Source organism: Electrophorus electricus, chromosome 2 (assembly GCF_041902795.1).
Source record: "Electrophorus electricus isolate QZ-2024a chromosome 2, ASM4190279v1, whole genome shotgun sequence".
NCBI classification, from domain to species: Eukaryota; Metazoa; Chordata; class Actinopteri; order Gymnotiformes; family Gymnotidae; genus Electrophorus; species Electrophorus electricus.
In genome coordinates this window covers 8,064,998-8,088,294 of record NC_137498.1, presented here as the reverse complement: position 1 = coordinate 8,088,294, position 23,297 = coordinate 8,064,998, and the positions used below count along the sequence as shown (strand labels likewise).

Sequence of the window (23,297 nt, the reverse complement as noted above, 5' to 3'; positions counted from 1 at the left end):
TAGAGAGTAAGAATTTTAGTTTTTTTTTTTCAAATGTATTTGATCTTATATGACTTAATGTCTGTACTGGATCTGAAAACCCCCTTGTCTTGTAACAGATATCTTAAATTTATTATATATCTCTAGGATTAGCTAAAACCATGCATATTAAAAGTAATATGTTTTAAACCATTTTATTCTTAGATTTAGTGCTTAGATTTTTACCAAGGCCCAATCCCCTCTCATTTTTCCTCCTACTCCTTGTTTTCAAGTGTCATCTTGCCCCTTGGGACTGAGTTACAAAGGCTATTGATTGAAATCTACCCCCTTGCTTCTGCATCCATTTTTTCAATGATTCACAAGGGATTCTGAGAAATTTCTCTTAATGCACAATTTGGAGTGAGACTCTGAATCCCTCAGTTTGGAGGGCCATTTAGCCCTAAAACCTCACCCTAGCCCTCTATCAGACACCCAACCCCTACTCATGAACACCGCATATGGAGGGCCAGGGCTAAGTGGTAGGGTCAAGGGGTGAAATGTGATTGGGCCCAATTGAAGGTGTATGAGACACAGGAACATGATAAATAATGATGTTACTGGGGGCCACAATGACTGGATTTAAACCTCTGTGCTAGCTGAGCTGTTTTTAAAAAGAAACACGTGGTCTGAGCGAGCTGTTAGTCGTGGTTTTGGTCTTTGTGGTTTTAACCAGCAATTTTTAGTATTAAGTGTAACAACTCATATCAAAGGCAGAGTCTAATTATAACTGATCAAGCAGGCTCTGTTTAACTGGCTTGTCAAATATCTTTCAAATACATAATAAATAGAATAATACAAATATTTACACTTTATTACACTTTATATTTACACTTTATATTTACACTCTATTGCTGATTTTATGTATTTATGTATTTTATATTTATAAAGTGTCATGGCTACACTATAAGTAGTGTATGCAGTTTTTGTCCACCAGTAGACTGGCTGTGTTACATGGCTGCTTTAATGGCAAGTTGTCAACAAGGAGGCTATTTCGGCCTTCTGGTGGTTTCTCAAGCCTCCTCTTTCTTCCCCCACAGACACCTCCACACTGAAACCACAACATGCATGTCTAGTTCACAGAGGCACCAGGGGCCCTGTGGGCTCTGTGAAACTACACAATGAAAAAACAGACCTCAGGTGTTCTCAGGACTCACAAGACACTAAATTACTGTAGTGACATCCTTGTGGACGTCAGTGAAGTACTGCTGAGAGTTCTGGACTGATCTCTGGAGTCAGTGTGTGTCCACAGTGGTAGTGGAGGTCTGGGTGTAGAGTTGTCAGTGTGTGCTGGTGTTTCCATAGTGATAAAGCTGTTGAGTTTGTCTTCTCTTCACTAAAGGTGACTGTGAAATTCTCTTTTAATGCTGAATTGCATTAAATTGTACATTTATTTGTTAATATAAAAATGTTATTTAAGCAAGCTGACTTTTTTCAGGTAGAACTGGAAAAATGTTTTGCTTAACAAATAATTATTAAATATTTCTGAATATCTTATGATTCCATCTTATGAAGTCTGTGTACTTTTTAATATAGTTAAAATATAATTGTCCTATATTTCCTGGTATATGTTTCTATAGGCTACACTGTAGTAAAGAGTAGAAGACAATTGCATGTTATTGCTTTAGTATGTCTTTGTCTCCATGTGCTTTTGTATGTTTTAGTTTGTAGCTCCTCCCCTGCTCTGCCCCTTGACATGTGTCTCATGTGAGTTTTGTCTCTTACCCCTCCCAGTAATTGTTCCCAGATATTCCCTGTTTGTCTCCTGCTGTATAAATATCCTAATGCTAATGTCTGCAGTCATGGTCAGTGCATGACCCTACCTTCATGTAAATACTTGTGTCATGAAATAACTCAGCTCAGTGAATACATCAAATATAACATACAGGCTCCACTTTTACAGCAGTGTTCTTAATCTATTAGTGGTGTGAGAAAAATATGGTTTGTGGACTAAATTGTGGTAGAAAAGTATTTGATATGTGTATGGCATCTTAATGTGAATATGTGCAGTTTTTAAAGTCAATAAACATTTTGCTCTCAAAACACCTTCTAAACGCCCCAGAAGAAGGAAGAGACTGTTCTGGTCTGAGAGCTCAGGATGTCTGACGTCTGCTGTGGTTTCATTTCTCACAGTTCCAACCAGTGGGCAGCGGATACCAGATCAGAATCAAAAGCCCATTTTAGACCAGAAGTGACAACCGTGCTGCTTCGACACCTCTGCAGCTGAGCTGTGGTCACACACTCACAAGCTCAGTTTCCTTCTAGTGTATTTCTTGCCTTATGCCATCACAGGCTTATCACTGGTTTCTAGTTAGAAATAGTACAAAATATTACATTTATTCTGTAAAGTGTAGTTTAATAATCAAAACAGCACAACTCTGACTGCTGGGTCTATTCTAATGTGAAATTGGGATAAAGGATGATGTTTTAAACACAAACTTAAACTAGAACTAGGCTCCAGTGTGTTCTCAATGGCAGGTCCAGTTTGAATTTAATTTAGTACAAAACAGGTTTAGTATGAGTAGGACTGGTATGGTTACTGATAATTTGGGTAATATTGTGTACTGTGAGGAGAGATGTCAGTACTTCACTGAGAAAAGGGACTGCTCATGTACTACCCAAACCATGTCTATGTTCAAAGGGTGATTAATAGAGTTTATCAAAGTTCAAATAGCTTCTTATTGTGAGTAATGCAGGTTTTTGTTGTTTGTTTTTGACTCATTCAGTAAATCCAGAAGTGCATATTACTCACAAAAAATCTTAAAGAACTTTTTTGCATAAGCAATGGTCCACAACAAATTATTGTGATGTGGAAACTGAAAAAGCAAACAAAAAGCAGGTCCTCTCACTATCTAGAAATTCTTGAATGTGTGTATGTGTCTGGGTATGTGTTTGCATGATTATAGTCTCTGGAGACATAAAGCAGACAGCATTCTGTAGTGACAGTGCATAATAGTTCAAAGTATATTTACCAATAAAACAAATTTGATACAATGAATAAAATATTAAGTACACAGGACATCATAAGATAGTGCAAACATAAAATATATCAAGCCATGAAAAAGTAATGCAAACATTTGTATATGCGCAAGCTTTGAGGTGATTAACTCTATAAACTGCATTTTAAAACTATAAACTTAGAAAGAGGAGTTTGAGAATAAGAGTGAGGGGATAGTATGTCTGTTTGTTTCTCTTCTCTACATCAGACTCCACCCCCTTTGCTTTATAATGAGCATGTGTATCTCCTATATGGTTTCACAGATGCAGCATCATGGTCAGTGTGGGGTTGTGGGATACATTACAAAAGAAGAAACAACCAGAGTCCTCACAGGTCAAAGGACATGATGGCACTGTGTGTGGTTTTGTATGTCTCTGTAAAGCTGGTGATGTGAACTTGAAAAGAAACATAAGAGCTCTGGCCAAGTTCATTTGTTCCCAGTTCCTCTCTGCTGGGTGGACATTAGGGTCTGGAGTACTGAAGTAATGCTGTGAGAGTTCTGGAGTCAGTGTGTGTCCACAGTGGTAGTGGAGATCTGGGTGTAGAGTTGTCACTGTGTGCTGGGAAGTCAGTGGTGTTTCCATAGGGACAAGAATGCTCAGTTTGTGTTTTCTCTTTACTGTACTTCCTCTCACTAAAGGTGAGTGTGAAATTCTTTCTTAATGCTGAGTGACATGAAACTGTACATATATGTGATAATCTAAAAATGTTATTAAAGTGAGTTGAATCATTCAAGATTTATTTGGCCAAATGAGAATCATAACCTGGCTGGTCTTAGAATGAAAAAGATGATTAAAAGGTCCAGAATGCAAACAGACAAAATCTTTGCATGAAGTAAAGTTTATTAATCAAAAATAAATCAAAAAGTCAAAAGATGTTATTTCAGAAAATGAAAAGACAGGTTGGGGAAAATGAAGGGAAAAAAGAAATGCAAAATAAATTGGTAAAAAGAGCTGGGAAAAGTTAAAGAGTAGGGCTAATTTTGTTGGAGCGCTTGGCACAGGACAAGGTGCTTTTTATAGCCTGCCATGCTCGTCTGAAGAAGATGCGTACTCTCTTCAACTTCTTGCATTCTGAGCCTTTATATTTGAAATAAAAGTAGAATTTTTAAACTGGTGTCCATGGAGTGGAGGTATGTAAACTCTGATTATTGATGTGGTGCTTTGATGCTACTCACCAGCTGGGGTGTTCTCCACTTTGACTGCGTCTGTAATAGATTCCCCTACTCCACCCAGATCCTCTCTTACATCTACAGATGTTTTTTTTTTCCCAAAAAATCAATAAAAATGCAATTACATAATAAAGTACAGGCACATATTTAAAGTGAACAAACATCATGTCCTACTGTGTGTTCTTAATGGAAAGCTAGATTTATGCATGAAAGTACATCTGCACCTTCTACATGGGCGCTGTGGTCCAAAGAGCAAATCTCTTCCATTGACTCTGTGATCATAAAGTGTTCAGCAGTTCTGCTCCGGATGGTATGAACCTCCTTACAGTCCTGCTGTTTCTTGGGTGAGAAATGAGAAATAATCAGTGATGAATTGTAAAGGAAATGAATCATCCATTGACCCCACCTGGGCAGTTGAAACTCCCATAATGGACAGCATATTTTGGATTGCCATCTGTACAAGTCAGGAAAATGTGAAGGCAAAATAAAACTGTGGATGCAGTAAAAAGATGTAGACACTCACACTTTCCCCCAGATTGGCACAGTAATGTTGCTTAAACCAAGCAATGGGAGCAGGGTATCTATGACTCTTCTGGCTTCTGGTAATAGTATTAGTAATGAAGTTGTCCCTTGGCATCTAGAAAGGGCAGAAGAAAGCTCTATTGTACTGAACGATAATAAAGCTGTTTACTTTCTTTTAAAAAGTTTGCATGTGTTGTTGGACATTTAAAAAAAAAAAAAAACTTTAATTTTTAAGAATTAAAGATTTATTCCTAAGAAGTAATTGAATTTGAAATGAAAATTAGGCTTTGATTACAACACAATTTTCTATAAAACAAGGCTTATTTTACATGCATTTGTGCACAGGATTACCTTTGTACCCCAGTTTCATATCTCTATATGGAAATGAGAAATCAAAGCCTGTAGACTTTATATATTTATATACAGTTATTATGTAACAGAACAAATGGCCACCCGTAGCTCAATTTCTTCTACAAATGTTAATAAATGTGAAACAAAGGTTGTCTGTTGTCCGACAGTGCATAATGGCCACACTCGTGGTCTTACAGAGGCTTTTCTAAAACAAGCCCATAAGTCACTTTCCCTTGTCTCAGTCAATGTATTTCATCTAATGGAGTTCGGTTACCCGAATATTTTCAGCTACGTCCCCTTTAATTTATCAAGGTTTCCTTTTGTTAGTTCACTCTCTACTCACTTATTCCGCATTTGAAAATATTTGTGCGGTCCATGAAATTAAACAGCTGTGACGGCCCGAGTGCCGCAAGTCCCACAAACTCCCTTGACGTAGACAGACGTTTATTAGACGAACACGAATAACGAACACAGTGGCGCACACACCAAACAGGCAAGATGAACATGAGCAACGTTGAACACAGCTTACAAACATAAAGTGCACCACGTATGTAAACATTAGCGAACACAGACCGACAGGGATACACACACCAACCGGGGTTTAAACACACACAGACATTAGGAGAATAACCCGCTGCAGGTGTGTGTGACTACATAGTCGTGGTTTCACACAAGACCATGAACTCCCACTGCAGGCGGCGGGCCGTACCACGTGACTAGTGGGGAGCGGAGCTTAGTGGCCCACTAATTAGTTCTCCGTTCAGTCAAAAGTTCTCTATCATTAAAATGTGTTCTCATTTTAAATTCGCATATTGGCTACTTGTTTATAATACGATTCCGTTATCAAATATTTAGTATCTGCCTTTGTAGATAAAATTAAATTCTACTTACGTTTTGTTTTCGTTGAAGAATTGTTTGTAGTCTCTGTTGATGTTTTGTCTAAAATGATCGTCATCGGCAAATCCACTCAATAAACTGATCTGGGGTCAGAAATAGAATGACACACATTATGACATAATCGAGCGCTAAATTCTGTTCAGTGGTTGTTTAGAACAATGAAAAAAGTGCAGCTGAAATGACATTATAGTCTCATATTATAAATCACACCATCACATTTTAAAATAACTTCCCCCTCTTTATGCTATCATTTTGTTATCAGGCTCAGATTAAAAAATCGAAATAAATAAAGTAAATATAACCTATACATGTAAACTATATATTAATGAATTAGTAATCATTCCACATAGGTACAGTTCACTCACTCTGTATTCGTTATAATCCAAAGTCATTTGAACACTCATTAAGGATCAAAATGCAACCTAAACAACAACAATAATAAATTCTTAAGAAATTATACAATTTTAACTGAAAATTAGGCTTATTGATCACAATACAATGTTCAACAAAACAAGGCTTATCTTTACTTGGGTGTTTCAGTACCAAGGCTACGCAGTTATGCAAACACTTTCTTGCATAATATATGCTTATATTATGAAATTGAGCAACTAGAGAAACAGAATTAAATGCTCCATTCATTACCGCTTGAAATGGTTTATTATTTTTTAAAAATATATTTTTTAAAAGTGCAGGATTGTAGCCCCAAAATATATCCTATATGAAGTGACCTGCATTAAGAAATTAATTGTTGATGTCACATACTATTATTATTGTTAGTAGTAGTAGTATTTAGTGGGGAATCATTTTATGGTGTTGATTGGAGAATACTATTAAACAAATTAATCTTACCATCAGTAGTAGTTGATGAAATTAATAACTTATAACCATTTGGAGGTGTCATTGTTGTAGTAGGTTTAGTTGAAGCTGTTGGACTTGATGTGTCAGTGTCCACTGGAGTAAGAGTTACAGGTTTATATGGAGCCTCTGCAAGAATAGAAAAGTGTGGTCAGTTCTAAGCATGAACTCTGTTTCTGTACTGTTCACTCTCACTGGAGATCACTTCCCATGTGTTTCTGTTTGTGTTGTATGTATACCAGGTGAAGCTCTCAGGTCTGGTGTGTATATCAGTGCAGGAACAGGGCAGCAGCCTGAGTGCTGCAGCTGATATGCATGAGATTTAACTGCACCACAATAATACATTGATTTCAAGATTTGGTTTTATGACTGATGGCATTCTAAAAAGCAAATCGTAATTGTTCAAATTCTACCTTATATGTTCAGATAACATGGAGTGCCTCTTATACGTTATCAGAAATATATGACATGTCGTCTCTAACTGGACTCCTGCTAGATGTTTTCAGTGTTTCTTATAAAGTAGCTACTGAGTAGATATTTGATGATCTACAGATGTAGAGAGAAAGTCACACTCACCATCAGCAGTAAGGAGCAGATAAACACACACCTGCATTCTTACCGAGTTCCACACACACTACACACAGCTAAAGCAGGACTGCTGATACACACCGTACACACTCTTCAATACAGTCTACTGAATGTTCTGACAACTACAGTTACAGTGGAGATGAAGTGTATTCAAATGAAGCTTTGACAAACTTCTATCCCCAACACACACAACAAATATAGGGAGGCAGTAGGGTTTTATAAGTTTTTAAAAGTAATTTGGTGTGTCCTCTTTCTTCCTTAACAGTCTCACATTATAATTGAAAATGTCATCATTCTTACTTAAGTTGGCTCGGTCCGTTGTCACAGAGATGTGGCGGCCCAGAGGGACAGACCCAAAATGACTCCCTAAGTGCTGTTAGTTCAGTCCAGCACACCTGCCGCTTTGTACATGCATCATTTATGAACATATTTAAACACAACTGTCACTGGAGTGGTTGTCGGACTATGTTCGTGCTCAGGTTGGCGTTAATGGTCATTTAATAAATGCATGTCTTCGTCAAGAGACGTCTGCGCTTCCTGCGCCTTGCCTTGTGGCACTTGGGCCATCACAACAAACAAAATATTTGTATTTTCTTATACCTGCGTGCGGGGGGTGGCATAACGTGAATAAGTGAATAAATCATATAAAAGCAGACATTATGTTCACTTTGTTTTCAGTAGGCTACACCAAAAGTGAGGAGGAGGCCTTCAGTATTTTGAGGAGTTCCCTTCAGTATTCTGAGAAGAGTCTCATATATAGTCAGGGCCATTGGACCTGGACTTCACCGTCTCTCACACCAATCTTATTCCCACTTCCTAAAAAAAGAGAGAAGCCTGCAGCCAAGGGGTCATTTAAGATGAGGCAAAAAGCAAACGGAAAAATAATGTATATGTAACATGCTGCAACCGTCCCTGATCTGGGCTGAGTTGTAACATCTGACTTGCAACATCTGACTTCTTCTATTCAAATAAATAAGTGGATGTCATGTGTAATCATTTAGCATTTTTTCTTCACAAATTCAAATATTTACTGTATAAACTGAAAAATCTTTAGGATTTAGCGTTGTTGTGCATCACTAAACTAATATTTAGTTGTATAACTACTGTTTCTGAGAACTGCTTCACATCTGTGTTGCATGGAGTCGACCAACTTCTGGCAGCTGTAAACAGGTATTCCAGCCCAGGATGCTTTGACAACTTTCCACAGTTCCTCTCCATTTCTTGGTTTTGCCTCAGAAACAGAATTTTTGATGTCCCCCCTCAAGTTTTCTATAGGATTAGGGTCCGGGGATTGGGCTGGCCACTCTGTAACTTTAATTTTGTTGGTCTGAAACCAAGATGCTGCTCGCTTACTGGTGTGTTTGGGGTCGTTGTCTTGTTGAAACATCCATTTCAAGCGCATTTCCTTTTCAGCATAAGGCAACATGACCTCTTCAAGTATTTTGATATATGCAAACTGATCCATGATGCCTGGTATGCGATAAATAGGCCTGACACCATAATAAGAGAAACATCCCCATATCATGATGCCTGCACCACCATACTTCACTGTCTTCAGAGTGTACTGTGGCTTGAATTCAGTGTTTGGGGGTCATCTGACAAACTGTCTGCGGCTCTTGGATCCAAAAAGAACAATCTTACTTTCATCAGTCCACAAAATGTTTCTTCATTTCTCTTTAGGCCAGTCCATGTGTTCTTTGGCAAATTGTAACCTCTTCAGCACATGTCTTTTTTTTAACAGTGGGACTTTGCGGGGGCTTCTTGCTGATAGATTAGCTTCACACAGGCGTCTTCTAATTGTCACAGTACTCACAGGTAACTTCAGACTGTCTTTGATCACCCTGGAGCTGATCATTGGCTGAGTCTTTGCCATACTGGCTATTCTTCAATCCATTCAAATGGGATTCTGTTTTCTTCCACATCTCTCTGGTTTTGTTTTCTATTTTAAAGCATTGGGGATCATTTTGCTGAGCAGCCTATCATTTTCTTTATATCATTTTCACTTCTTTATATGTTTTCCCCTCTCCAATCAAAGTTTTAATCAAAGTACGCTGTTCTTCTGAACAATGTCTGGAACGACCCATTTTTCTCAGATTTTCAGAGAGAAATGCATTTATGTGTTGGCTTCATCTTTAAATAAAGGCTACCTGATTGACATCTGTTTTTTCACAGAAGGAATGACCTCACTAATTGAACTCCACAGTTATTATTTTGAACACACCCATTTCAATTAATTATTCAATTACACAAACTCAGGAGCATGCATATCATGAATGTTGGGTCTGATGGTTTTCTATGACTCTGCTACAACTACTGGTAAATTATTTACCATGTAGTAATATAATTTCTACCAAAAACAGTGATTGATATGATTAGTCATGTTGGACTGCTATTATTTCAAACACAACTATATATATATATATATATATATATATATATATAAAAAATTCCTAGTGTTGCTTGTTGACATTTATTTTGAATTTGTCTTATTTTCTCTTAAGTTGCAGTGTACTCATTTATAGTTTTATTAAAACTCCTCAGGAACTGCAGTGTCTCATTTATAGCTTTACAATGTAATATAACTGAATTTTAATTGAACCTAAATAAAAATTAATTGAACAGTTGTTCATCTATACAGTGCAGGCTATACAACTCTAGGTAAGAGGCTAGGCAGGACGCATGAACGAGCCGACAAAAGTTACGTTTATTAACACCAGACAAGAGACAATGTAGCACATAGGCTAATACATGGTCTATCATCGACAACATACACTACTAAACAGGAAAGTTATATACACGCACAGTAACAACACAAAACAAGGAGCAGGTGTGAAACACGGGGAGGGCATGGCCATATGCATGAACACACATGCACACACACACACACACACACACACACACACACACATCTGGGAGGAGGGGCCGTGCTGTGAACATTTACACATCATTTTTTATTTCATTAAAGCCAAAAGCACTACCACTAAATAAATTACATGCAAAAAAGCTAACAATTCACAGTATTCAAATTACCTTTCAGCAGATTAACCCCTAATGAGGCATTTACAGTAATGAAACAAATAAAATACTTGATATTTAATGGCTACCATACATGTTTTTGTATGTTTGTTTTTTGTCCATTTGCTTGATTGCATTTGTGTGTGTGTGTGTGTTTGCTTAATTTGAATTTAATTTGATTCTGGCATATTCTGTATAATCTGCATTATCCATTGCAGTGGACGCTGGTTTGGTTTTCTGACTGTATACTACAGTGGAGTAAGTGACATCATCCTGTAGGAATAACACATTAACAATTATTACATAACACACATGTTTACAAAACACACATTCAGTATGATACACACCTGTTCTTGTGCTGTTTTGCATTTCACTTCTGGATTTACAATTGCATTTAGGACACTTGAATCTTCCTGTAGAAACACAGAAATGGGAAATTAGACAAACTTATGTAAACACTAAAACACACTTTCACAAAAATACTGTATATAGGAGTCTATACATGCACACAAATGCACAAATGAAATGCACCAATTATCTTTATGCACCTATGACCATCATGGAAAGGGCAACAACAATATGCTATATGTGGTGTGAAATCACTGTTACATGTCCAGAACATGTCTCCGTTTTCATATGAATGCAGTGATAAGAGCTGTGCTCCATAAGGGCACAGGTGAAGTGAAACACAGGTAGAATTTAGTGGTAAATAATCCTTGTCCAAAGAAGGACAATATAACCCGTCTTAATACCTACAGGTCAGACGTTTTAACATCAGCAGTCATGAAATGCTTCGAGAAGCTGGTTCTGTCTTACGTCAAGTCTATCACTCCCACTTCCATGGACTGATATAGTTTTACAGAGCAATTTGCACTATGCACAGTCACAATCAACACTATGTCTGTACTCATCTGGACCTTCTAGGATCCTATGACAGAGTCATGTTTGTAGACTTCAGCTCTGCTTTCAACACAACTAAGAGTGGAACCCTGTGTCTGTCAGGGTATTTTCAACTACCTGTCAGATAGAAAGTAGACTGTGTGCCTGGAACCTTATCTGTCAGAGCTCCTATCCATCAGCACTGGGGTTCCTCAAGGCTGGACACTCTCAGTCCTCCTCTTCTCCTGCTACACCAACAAGTGCATCTCCAGCTATCATCAAGCAAATAACCCTAACAGGACTCGTTAGCAACACTGATGGGACTGCTAGTGGAGTCAAGTGGCTCGTCTGGCTTTGTGGTGCACTGAAAACAACTTGGAGGTCAACATGCAAAAAGCAGTAGAGATGGATGATACATTTCTGAAATAAGATAACTGTCCATCTCCCTTTGGAACTCAGTACAGTAAGTGATGTGGAGTCTGAGCTTCCTACACACCACCATCTCCACTGATTTCAAACTAGAGATCACAACAGCCATCATCAAAAACGTTCATCAGTGTATCAGGAGCTGCTTTGTATCAGAAACTCACCATGGACCCCACACATCTAGGGAACCCCACACACTATCTGTATAAAACCCTCCGCTCAGGTATTTGGTACTGCTTCAACAAAACCTGAACTTCACAACCTGTGTTTTCTCAAAGATGGTTTTCCTTTAAAAAATAAAAAAAAAAACATTAAAAAAGTGCTGCATGTGATATATGTGATCCCTTATTTGAACTGTATTGTACTAATTGCATTGTATCATCTGAACCCCCCTCCGTATTCAGATACAAAGTAGCACTCAGTTGAACAGGTGAACAATGCACAGCAGAACAATCCTGTAAACACACACACACACACACACACACACACACACACACACCATGGAAGATTTGACCTTGAAGGACGTGTGCCAGTAATGATGTGGAGGTTGTTTTTCTTATGTTACAGTGGATGGTATGTGAGCATTCACCTGTGTCTCCTGCTCTCTCTTCTCTTCTGTTTGCCCCTTTCTTAGCCTCATTTGTCCATGTCTGTGGACTACATTAGAAAACCAGACAGTGTGACCCACAACTTGTATACATGCGTGTGTGTGTGTGTGTGTATGTGTGTGAGAGTGTGCGTGTGTGTGTGTGTGTGTGTGTGTGTGTGTATGTGTAGGTGTACCTTTGTATCTCCAGCACAAGACCCCCACGAGACCCAGCAGCAGGAGGAGGACAGCTCCCACAGCAGTAGTCATGAGGATATATAATAGATCACCAGCAGGGTTTTGGACATCTGAAGGCAAACGTTATACAAATGTTATGTGTATTTGTGTGTGCGTTAGTGTTTGTGTTTGTACACAGCATGCATTTTAATTGCTTTTTAAGATATTAGGAGACCATGTTGATATGCAGTAAATGCATGTTACCGTCAGTCAGAGTCTTTGCACTGTCAGTAGTGGAAGCATCAGCTGGAGCCTTTGCACTTGTCTTGCCATCAAATCTTGATGTAAATTCTGTTGTTGAGATTCCTGGAGAGGGAGATGTGTTTGTTAGCATAAGATGGTGTACTGCTTTAGTACTACTTGTCGTTGCAAGTTTGGCTACAGTACTGACCCATTATAAATGTGTATAGGAACATTCAGGGTGGTTTACATTCGTGACACTAGTAGTACAAGAGCACTTTAACCACAAATACACCCCTATAAAAATGGATGAAATGTATATTTACCCTGGACTTGTTTTAGCTGTCCTTTTGCAAACAAACACCTACCAAGCCACATCAGTGAGAAAACACTATTCCAGTGAACTGTAGCATTCATCCTATCTCCAGAATAATAGCCTTTGATAGTCTAAGAGTGCTCTATAGGTGTAACAGGTGCTACAGGTATAATGTAACGTTATACAAATGTTATGTGCATTTGTGTGCGTGTTAGTGTTTGTGTTTTTACACAGCATGCATTTTAATTGCTTTTTAAGATATTAGGAGACCATGTTGATATGCAGTAAATGCATGTTACCGTCAGTCAGAGTCTTTGCACTGTCAGTAGTGGAAGTGTCAGCTGGAGCCTTTGCACTTGTTTTGCCATCAAATCTTGATGTAAATTCTGTTGTTGAGATTCCTGGAGAGGGAAATGTGTTTGTTAGCATAAGATGGTGTACTGCTTTAGTACTACTTGTCAGTGCAAGTTTGGCTACAGTACTGACCCATTATAAATGTGTATAGGAACATTCAGGGTGGTTTACATTCGTGACACTAGTAGACATGTGATTGCACCTGACTGGGGGGGCAGGTGAACAAGCTCATCAGCGCATGTTTAAAAGTTTATTTAAAAACGAATTTTTATAATGAAGTGTTGACTTTCCAAGTAATGATGTTATATTAGAGTTAGCACTAATGAAATGGAATTATCCCTCTTGAGCATTGTGATATGGCCACAAAACAAATGAAATTGTCAAAATAAAATCCCCAATGAAGTATTAAAAGTATTTAAAATATATATTTTAAATTTGTTTTATATGTTGATCAAAAAGCTGTCAATTTAGGTATATAGCCTGTAATTAGACTTCTGTGGTTGGGAAATACAGTTTATTACTTTATTGACAGTGTCATAGTCAGGACACATGAAGAAAAATGTCATTTTCAGGTAAAATGTGTCTTTGGACAATTGGGAAAACATCTAGTACTAGGTAAGGAGCCAAAAACAGATCACTTCTATCATTTTGGGTATAGCCTTTGTCAAACTAGTGTGACTGTACCAGTTTTATGCTGGTACTTTCTTAGGAGACATGATTTTGGACTCATGAAAATGTATAAAAAAATAAAGTTTTTAGGTAAAACATATGTATTTGGACAACTGGGAGCACATCTTGTATAAGGTGATAAGTCAAAAACAGTGGATTTCTGTCATTTTGTGAAGTATTGTGAAGTAAAACATTTTACATCAAAATTGTATGTCCTGACTATGACAATATCAAAGTGCCAGTGCAAAACAGTATTTCCCCAACCACAGTAGTTTGAGGTTTCAGTTCACACGGTTCCTACTTACTGTTTGTGGATGGTCATAGTTAGGACACATGACTATTTAATCAAAATGTCAATATGAGGTAAAATAGATAAAATAGTTATTTGGACAACTGAACACATCTAGTACTAAGCAATGAATCAAAAACACGACATTTCTCTCACTTTGGGTGTATAAGATGTAGTGTGGCTGGGAAACAATTTTACACTGGCAGTTTATTGATACTGTCATGGTCCAACTATACACTTTAGAAATAACATGAAAGACAAAATGAGGGTCAGTGACATTATGGATTGTTTCCAGAAGATTAAGTCATAATTTAAATCCCAGTCAAGTATTTTTAAAGTACAAGAGCACTTTAACCACAAATACACCCCTATAAAAATGGATGAAATGTATATTTACCCTGGACTTGTTTTAGCTGTCCTTTTGCAAACAAACACCTACCAAGCCACATCAGTGAGAAAACACCACTCCAGTGATCTGTAGCATTCATCCTATCTCCAGTATAATAGCCTTTGATAGTCTAAGAGTGCTCTATAGGTGTAACAGGTGCTACAGGTATAATGTAACACTAGTTTACTAAAGTTCAGTTTATTTGTGAGATTATCAATGCACTAAGAATACGGAGTGAGTCTGATGTATAGTTCTTCATATTCCTTATGTATACAATCGTAATCTCCCTCATCTTCCTCAGTCAGGTGTGATATGAGTGGAGACAGATTTCCTGGAGAGTGAACAATACCCAGCTGAACTCTGTTTATGTACTGTTCATTCTCACTGGAGATCACTTCCCATGTTTTACTGTTTGGGCTGTATTTCTTCCAGGTGAAATGTGCAGGTTTGGCGTGTAGGTCTGTGTAGCTCTAGGGTAGCAGTACTGAGTCTCCTGTGTGTGCAGTGATGTGTTTTGTCTTCCTGTTGTTTTTTAATTGCTCAATTTAATACTGATTTAATACTCAACCTGTAGAAACACACCCTACTGTCATACTCCACCACATTTGCTTGTTAAATTAATAAATATTTACTCTAATATTATATGATTTTTAGCATTGTTCTAATGATATTCACTATCCTTATAACAATGATAGTTATAAGGTGTAACTGAGCAAATTGGTTGCTTCATTTAGGTAATAATTTGAGCTTTGTTTGATATTAAGTACCAATTTAACATTTTTTTTAATATTTGATCAGAATCTACATTTCAAATTTACTAACATGTTTGTTAAGAGTGGTCTTCATAAGTCCTTCATAACAGCTAACACAAACCTAAATACACTTTTATAAAGGCTGATTCTGACAGACAGCTGTCATACAGTCTTCTCTTCATAACACAATACTATCAGTTGATTAGTTGACATAACACTTCATTCAAGGGCTATAGGTTGTTTTTGTTTTGTTTTGTTTTTTTATCTAAGTTTTAAATATGTTTCCAGTTAAAATAACATAACAGGACCCCCCAGAAGACAGAGTCGGCTGAGAATGAGGACGGCCACTATAGCCACCCCAATACCCCCAGAGAAAAATCGGGGCTGATGACCAATACCGTTTATTCATCTTATGTAGCCCAGTTCTGTGTTGTTCCCATTTGTCTGTCTTTATGCTCACTGTTATGTTTCATTATTGTTGTTCTCCGTTAGTCTTCCCTTAATGTTGTATTCCCTTGTTGCTCATTTCTCGCCCTCACCCTGTTCTCATATTATTCTTCTGTTAGCCTGTTTGTTCTTCATTCTATTCTGTGTTGTTAGTCTGTGTCGATTATTAAACTTATTATTTATTCATTCTATTCAATCAGTTTGGTTCGTTATGGCGTCGTCACTTCGCACGAGTGTTCGCTCTCCACCCCTCCCGCGTTACAATTAGTTGTTGCTTACCAAGTGAGGGGTGACATCTTAGAACAGGCCAGACGCTTGTGGACAGCCGAGTTTTATTTGTAGCGGAATAAGCAACAATTGTAAAGTGAAAGAGGCGAGGGTAATGGCCAGATATACACACACCAGGGAATTGCTCAGTACATGCTGATAGACCAGCGATAATACTTTGCAGGGAGTGAATGGAACCAGAGAGAATAAATAGCATAGCAAAGATGAGACACAGGTGGCACTAGTAAACTGGTGATGAGGATCTGGTGAGGTTGTGCCGGGGAAGACGGGAGTTGCAATCACGGATTGAGGGCGGTTGCGGGACATGAGGTTACTAGGAAAACTGAGCAGATGTGAACACCTCAAACCACGTAGTACCTTCCTGTTCTTGACACTGGCTGGAGAGGCTGAAATGAAAACTCCTATATGACTCTGTTATAAATGAACGCTTTGACAATGATTGTCATGACACTCGATTGAAAGTGTTCTGGCCTGGTCTATAAATAAGGTGTTTTATTTTGTTACTAATAAAATGTAGGTTGATCTCTAATGCCACGCCATTCTACCAGTCACAGAAAGATCAAACAATATATGTATAACTCTGTGATAGAGCATCAGTGTGGAAGCACTAGAATTCTTTATATCAAGCCAAGTGCCACATACAACACATGCTACTGATCACATTCTTGAACTACCAAATTGCCACTCTTGGGCCCCTGAACAAGGCCCTTAACCCTAAATTGCTCAAGTTATACTCAGTCATAATTATAAGTCGCATTGGATAAAATCAATTTGTTATTTTAGCATTCTGTTTCTAATGTTTGATCATTCATGATCACATATATAATTTTTACATTAGGCTACTTATGTTTATCACAGTAAAGGATCCAATACTGCCTCTTGCATTGTGATTTTAACACTGCCAGAATGCAAAGTAGACAGAATAGGTGGGTTACATAAAGGATCCAATCTCTGCACCGCACATTTAGTAGGTTAAACCCAAAGTTAGGCTAAGAGAATGGTAAAGCCCTGAGAAAGCAGGATATATTATAACTAAGGAAGGTTCCTTAGTTATAATATGAAAGCAGGATATATTATAACTAAGGAAGGTTCCTTAGTTATAATATATCCTGCTTTCTCAGTCACACATTTTCTCATGTTAGATTTCTCATAACACATGCTAAATTGTAATTACAGGCATAATTTGAAATCAGATCATTTCTTGTAAGTTTTATGTGCATTACACCTTTGCCTGCACATCTGCCATTGGTTGTAGGTAAGTGGGACAGGAGTAAATAATTACAGTAACAGAAACTTGTAATGTCAAACTGACATCAACATGGACTAAATCAACTTTTATGACTGTTTGTTTTACGCCTATTTGCAACTTATAGCAAAGGATTACCTCTTATTTTAGATGTTTTAAATCTAAAATCTAAAATAAGAACACATTAGTGATTTTGATCCAGCTGATCCACCTACATTAATGATCTGCATAATGCAGTTTTCAGAACGATAATTTAAAGCAGAGGCAGACAGGGCTTGACGCACATGTGTAAACAAAAGTTCTTCATTTCCAAAACTGGTAGACATAACTTCAGAAGTAACAAAATGATGCAAACTAAACACTGACTAAACAGAACACCAAAAAAGGGAGAAGAACGATACAGGAACTGTGCAGAAACAATAAAATTGTGATGGAACATTTGATACTAAGACATCGAAGCTCATATCACACAGTGTACTGAAGCTTGTATCAGTTACTATTACCACTAATATTACCAATAAACGTACTAATAACACGTGACTAATGATGTTTGAAGATTCAAAGGTCACCGAACCACAGGATGAGGGTGAGACTGTTTCACAAGTTTGGCACTGTCCTATAATGTATCTTTTTACTAAAAAATTGGAAATGTGCTAATTATAGAAGTGAAAAGTGAGAGTAAATGTTTCATAACGCCAACCTGTTGTCTCCCAGTATACTTTTGTATCAAGTTTTCACATAAAAAGGGAAACAATGATTTTAAACAAATTATTGCAGAATTGAATTACTAAACATCATTACTGATCATCCATTTTTTTTAATGACATATGAAGGCGGTGGAGTGTTGTATTATTTATAATGCTGTGCAGTTTTGAATCTAAAGCAGCTATAATTTCTGAGAACTACCAGGTGTCACTGTTTTGTCACCAGCTTTCAATGCTCCCAAGCTTCGAATCCTTCAGCAGTAAAATAAGGAAGAACCTAAAATGCTTCACAGGACTTCGTCTGCACATCATTACCAAGAAGGAAGTTAAACAGTAAACACTTGAATAACGAGCAGGCTAATAACGTTACCAAACAACAATAAACTCACGGGAGGACGAGAGAAAGCACATTCAAAGACCCACAACCAAGACGCTAAAACAAGGGATATTTATACAAAGATTAACGAATGCAAACTAGACAAAGATGAAAACAGTGACAGGAAAACCAAACCAGGGGTCGGAACAGAAAAACCAAAACAAAGAAGCATGTGTGTTAAAAACCTGAGACATTCTTACTTGAACTGCCCAAGATATTTGTTACAATTAAAGGAGTATTTGACCATCACTGAACTAAATGTTACTGCTAATGTGCACAGATGACAGCACAACAACAAATATGACAGCAGAAAGTCTACAAGTAACTCAGACAACCAAGACTTTGCTAGTGTGGATACATAAGAAAACCTTAAAGCTGGATTTATCATTTGCAGTTGGATTCGGATCAAAAACAGTGTTTTACCTTTAACGGTGAGTCTGATGTCTTTATATTTCTGGTTTGTAAGATAACAGCTGTAGTCTCCCTCATCCTCTTCAGTCAGGTGTGATATGAGTAGAGAGAGATTTCCTAGAGAGTGAACAGTACCCAGCTGAACTCTGTTTCTGTACTGTTCACTCTCACTGGAGATCACATCCCATGTGTCTCTGCTTGTATTGCGTTTCTTCCAGGTGAAACTCTCAGGTTTGGCGTGTCGGTCAGTACAGGAGCAGGGCAGCAGTACTGAGTCTCCTGTGTATGCAGTGATGTCGTCTGTCTTCTGATTCTCTGCCAAAATGCAGCCTGCAGAAACACACGAGATAAAAGCCTTCACTATTAAACATGGCTGCACATGTACATGTAAAATGGTTATTATTACACATGACATACTCCGTTATTATTATTATATATGACATACTTAATTATTATTATATATCACATACTCCATTATTATTATATATCACATACTTAACTATTATATATGACATACTTAATTTCTCCAGGTCCAGTCACCTGATGGTACTGATGGTACCAGCCAACTGATGATGGTACTGGAAATCACCAAGAGATTTCCCAATAGATGTTGGTATGATGGATGCATGACCATCAAGTTATAAGATGTAAATGTCTGATTATATATTGTCTCTCTCCCTCCCTCCTTCTCTCTCTCCCCCTCTGCCCACCCTCGCTCCCTCCCTCCCTCCCTCCTTCTCTCTCCATCCCTCATTCTCTCTCTATTTCTTCCTTTCTCTCTCTCCTTCCCTCCTCTCTCTCCCTCTTTCTTTTTCTCCCCCTCTCTCTAGAGCAAATGACAACAGTAGTAACTAAATAAGGAAACTAAACAAGTCGTGTGTAATATGGGTATATAACTGACTAGAACCTAAACAGGACAGAAGACAAGAGTCATTAACTACAGGCATGAAATACAAATACAAACAGAAGATGTAACTAGAAACAGAAAGAAGTAGAACTGCAGATCCTGCCGCTGGATAGATTTTTTGTTTTATGTAGTACAGTAGTTATTGGTACAGACCAGTATATGCAGTACGGCCCACCGAGTGCAGTTGAAATGATTTTTTGTTTTGTAACAGAGCCCCCATGATGGCACACACCTACCCCTGGTTTAATGTTGTGTGTGTCTGTGTGTATTTAAACCCCTGTTGGTGTGTGCATTAGTGTTGGTCATTGTTTGTGTTGCTAGTCCTACATGTATTCATGTTAAACGTATATGTTCATGTTGCCGTCGTTGGTGTTCCTGCCAGTGTTACGTGTATTCGTGTTATCCGTTTATGTTATGTGAGTGCCATCGTCGTAAGCGTTAAGTATCAATAAATGTGTGTCAAAGTCGAGGGAGTCTGTGCGTCCTGCTCCGCGCCCTGCGGCACTCCAGCTGTTACAGCAATCAAGTGGCACATACAACAAATGCTACAGATTCTTGAAGTGCTGATGTTTGTTCAGTTTTCCACCTGATCTCACTGAGTTTGTCTGTGTGTCTAGTGAGGGGTCTGGTGTTGTCTGTACAGGCAAAGGTCTGAGTAACAGAAATGATCCAGTTAGATTCCCATTCTAATTAGATTTCCAATCCCATCATGTATGAAGACTTAAGCGTCGGTCACATCTAACTGCCACCTCGCTCATGTTTTCACATGGGTGGAGCAAAATGAGGGGATTATGGGCGGTCTTGGTATTGTGTAATTTTGGGGAACGTAGACCTTCAGAAAACAGCTAACACTACTTGTGACATTGTTTTAATAATTAGTATAAGAATAGCAGCTGCTTTTCTTTCAGAAAGAAGCAAGTAAAGCTCTTGCCCCTTCAAGTGAATGAGGTTTTTCACCAGGCAGATTTTTCTCGTGTTCGGTGTGAAAGATTATTTATACTGCAGATTTAGTGTCTGATGCTGCCTTTAAATTGAACCTAAATAAGATGCCTTAGCAGGCAGCATATGTCATAGGGAGTGATCTGGAAGCATATTGCTCAGTATTTCCATAGACATTCCAGAAAATTCTAATTTAAAGCCTCAACCCAACCAGCTACAAAATTAAGATAAAAAAAGAGCAAAATTACAAGACTTTGTACATAAATGCTTCATGAACTACAAATTCCATAATGCCCTCATACAGGTAGCTGAGATATGTGTACACTGAGAGAGACTGAGCTACAACGTCATTTGTCATGGCATACTATGTCATTTCAACCAAGAAAATCATAACATATTCATATGTGTAGGCCAAACTCTCAACTATAAAGTCTTGTTCTTGTTTGCCCCAACTGCTGTGGTCATCTGTGGTCTCTTGCAGAGATATTGTTATTCATCAATTGTTATTCAGGACAGTAAATCACTCTACCAGCTGTGGGTTCCTCTTGGATGTGCTATGACAGGGATGCTGCTCGTATGTGGTCACTCTTTGATTAGTCAGTGTTGGCCAAACTCTGCTGTTGATCAATCAAGATAAGACTAAAGAAATTCTGAACCATATGGAGTTAATGCTGGAGCAGAGCTGAGAGTGCAGCTGGAGCAGAGTTGGTGGACTGAAGACGTACATTTGGAGAACTCTCTCCCTTGGGCTTGTGCTCTCTCTCTCTCTCTCCCTCTCTCTCTCTGTCATGCTCTCTCTCAGTCACATTCTCTTTCTGCCTCTCCTTCTCTCTCTCTTACTGTTCCTGGCCTGGCCACCCACTTCACCTTCTTTAATGTCCATGTTGTCTTTCACTCAATCTGGCACTTAGGTAACATTTAGAAAGTATTTTCTGTGCCACATTTCTGTAACTTATTTACAGAGTTTCATTATAATATCTATTTTATTCTAATTGGTTTCATTATAATATCTATTCTATTCTATTGTGTATCTACTTCTCTTCTGTTATGCTAATGAACTCTTTGCTACATTGAACTCATGAAGCTCGGCTCTCCGTGTAGTATATGTAATGAGACTGATGGAGTCCAGACACTTGCAGATGATGTTAATCACTTGATAATTTATTAAGAGAGAGGAAGTCCAAAGCTGTAGTCAAAATTCTCTGCACTGGTGGATTGAGGCTGAGTGAAGAGCCAGCTATATTTTTCTATATATTTAGAGTGCTGACACCAGTTTCCTGTAAAGTATCCAATCTCTGCACTGTAAGTTTAGTAGATCAAACCCTATGTTAGGTTGACAGAACCTCTGACAAAGCAGGATGTATTAAGACTGAGGAATTATAGAAAGGTGATTATGCATATTCTCATAACACATGCTAGACAATGCAGTAGAGCATTCTCTTCAGAATATAAATTATAATTACAGGCATAATTTGGAATCAGATACATTTTGTAGTTTTATGTTCATTAAACCTTTGCCTGCACCTCTGCCTTTGGTTGTAGGTAAGTGGGACAGGGGTAAATAATTACAGTAACAGAAGCTCCAAATATGTCACTTGTAATGTCAAGCTGACATCAACATTGACTAAATCAACTTTTATGACTGTTTGTTTATGCCCATTTGCAACTTGTCATAGCAAAGCCTTGCTTCTTATTTTAGATGTTTCAAATCAAAAAGCTAAAATAAGAACACATTAGTGATTTTGATCCAGCTGGTCCACCTACATTAATGATCTGCACACTGTGCAGTTTTCAGAACGATAATGTAACGCAGAGGCAGACAGGACTTTACGCACATGTGTAAACGAAAGTTCTTCATTTGCAAAACAGGTGGACACAACGGCAAAATTAACCAAATGATGCAAACTAAACACTGATTAAATGGAACACCAAAAAGGGAGAAAAACGATACAGGAACTGTGCAGAAACAATAAAATTGTGATGTAACATTTAATACTAAGGCATCAAAGCTCGTATCACACTGTGTACCGAAGCCTGTATCAGTTACTATTAGCACTAAAGTGAATAATACCATTAATATTACCACTAAAGTTACTAACAACACGTGACTAATGATGGTCAAAGCTTCAGACGTCACTGCAGCACAGGATGAGGGTGAGTCTGTTTCATAAGTTTGGCACTGTGCTATAACTTGGAATCTTTATCCTTTTACTAAAAAAAATTGGAAATGTGCTAATTATAGAAGTCAAAAGTGAGAGTAAACGTTTCATAACGCCAACCTGTTGTTTTTACATAAAAGGGAAACAATGATTTTACACAAATTATTTCAGAATTTAATTACTAAACATCATTACTGATCATCCATTTTTTTTAATGACATATGAAGGCGATGCAGTGTTGTATTGTTTATAGTGCTGCGCCGTTTTGAATCTATGGCTGCTATAATTTCTGAAAACCACCAGGTGGTTTTGTCACCAGCTTTCAATTCTCC

The 23,297-nt window shown here is 37.9% G+C and overlaps 1 long non-coding RNA gene across 1 annotated transcript; it reads right to left on the bottom strand.

Annotated features, from left to right (window-relative positions):
• Positions 1–10,105: 10,105 nt before the first annotated feature.
• On the bottom strand, positions 10,106–12,376 carry LOC145660124 (uncharacterized). Its single transcript, XR_014126287.1, has 3 exons — positions 12,307–12,376; positions 10,760–10,825; positions 10,106–10,685 (listed from the first exon to the last, which is right to left on the bottom strand). It is a non-coding gene; the product is annotated as an uncharacterized LOC145660124 (long non-coding RNA).
• Positions 12,377–23,297: the final 10,921 nt, after the last annotated feature.